The following is a 2,239-nucleotide window of genomic DNA, read 5'->3' on the forward strand; positions in this document are numbered from 1 at the left end:
ATCAGTTGATTGGTTCGGTGATATCGACTAAGACTAGATTCTCGCCCCTGGAAACTACTAGACTCGTGTTTAAATCGGAAATCCTTATATGCCGGTTGCTTCGAAGTTTATTATATTCCAGATATTCAGTAAATAATGTAAACTGATCCCTCCGTCGGGTTCGACGATGAGCAGTATTTCAGTTGTTCGATCAAAAGAACAACCTATTCGTTGCGTCAATGTGAATATGTCTGAGTATTCTACTGGCATTTGTATTTTTAATGTAATTCCCAAGCTGAATCAGCATAATATAATGTGTGACAAAAATTACCTTTCGTCCAACCGACAAACTTCTATACTGTTTAAAACTATCCAATTTCACTCACAATCCCTGAGTTGATCCGGGGCTGTGGTAAACAACATATATAAAAAAAACTATCAAAAGGACGGATGAATCTAGTGTAGGTTCAACGACTGCCTCGCAATAGGACGCAATAGGCCCATAGAAATTCCGGGTTGATGTCCGGCGTGCTATTATACCACTGAGATTGATGCACTCCTTAGCTTTTGTTAAAGTAGGTCTCTATAGCCCACTTCAAACACCAGGATACGTCTGCTCCGATAATCAGGTGACTTGGTCGGCGAATTCTCTGCGACAGTCGACTATCGACAAGATGAGCTGCTACGGATCTCACAACTCCAAAGTGTATATGCATGTGACTGGCGACCACATGTGAACTTGTATTCCCATTGAAACTCCGAACATGAACTCAACACCTCGACAGCCAATGATGACAATGGCTATGGCGTCCGCGCTATCCGACGCGCTTGCTCGTCCAGTAGGGCATTTTGCCATCGGATGTCAGCATTCGAGGAGAACGTAGTGAACTCGTTAGTCGGAGCTGACTTAACTCACCCTGGGTGAATGCCGGCGCAAGTACAAGTACAAAAACGACATATATCCAAGGTACCTTTCAGTGGAGTTGAACCAAACACTCTATAACTCCGAAGCGAACGTCTTAGCCATCAACTATGCTTGTATCTCAGGTATCTAATGTGCGAGTTATTTCTCATAATTTATACAACTCGGGATAAGTATTAGACTACCCACAGTTATTAGAATAACAAATAGAATATTTATTACAATGTCGAGTTATAAGAGTATTGTCGTTGTATAAGTCCCTGCCTAGGGATGAATCACAAATGCGAGAGTTGGTATCTCGTCTTTGTTATTCAACTCTGTAAAGGCGCGTGACAAAGTGGTTAGGTTATGCGGCTCAAGATCGTGAGTTCGATATCTGGTGACACGTTGTGTCCTTGAGCATGGCACTTTATTTCATGTTGCTCCAGTCCACTCAGCTGGCAAAAAATAAGTAGTACCTGTAATTCAAAGAGCCAACCTTGTCACATTCTATGTCAGTTGGTATCTCCTCTTAAGGGTATACGTGTCTGTGTAGTGCTCAGTCACTTGCGCATTAATTTCAAGAGCAAGCTGTTCCACTGATCGAACCTAGAACGCGTGTTTGTGGAGTGTTTAGCCATTTGCACGTTAATTTCACAAGCAGGCTGTTCCGTTCATCGGATCAACTGGAACATTTGTAGTCGTAACTGATGGAGTGCCTGTTGTACAACACTTCGGCACCGGTTATGTAAGAGAAGAGCTAATTCAAGTAATTACAAAACAAGTGGAAAAAGGGGTGGAACACTGAAAATGACAAGTGATTTGATGTCCAACAATAATGAGACCGTATTTTTCAAAATTCAGTAAGGGTTTGTAACTCATGTATCGTGCTTGGGATGTTTTGCGAGAAATAAAATGAGAGGTCGTTACAATCAGGACTTTCCCAAGAACGTTATAAAGGATATAAATCATGTAAAACAGCTCCAAACAGAAATCGATTAAGGGTAACAGACACATTAATTATAGAAACTGAAAACGTATTTTCGACCATTTGTCTACTTCGAAGATTTTTAATTGTAAAGGTGGAAAGAATTTGACTGAAATACGATGTAAGATTTTATTGGTGCTGGAAGTCATTAGCGTAGATTAAAAGAGATTAAAACTACGCTGAATCTCACTTTCAAAGTTCTTCATTTAACGGTCCAAAGGGTCTTTTGCCTCCCATGAGTCATTTGAAAACTCTGATGAAACTCTGTGCATTCTTAATGAGGAAGGGGTTTTACTTCTGATGACGAAGCAGGGGCGTGTCTTGAGTATTTTAAACTTGGTGAAACCCAACCCATTCCAGCTTTGATATAG

Source organism: Octopus bimaculoides, chromosome 3, assembly GCF_001194135.2.
Source record: "Octopus bimaculoides isolate UCB-OBI-ISO-001 chromosome 3, ASM119413v2, whole genome shotgun sequence".
NCBI lineage: Eukaryota > Metazoa > Mollusca > Cephalopoda > Octopoda > Octopodidae > Octopus > Octopus bimaculoides.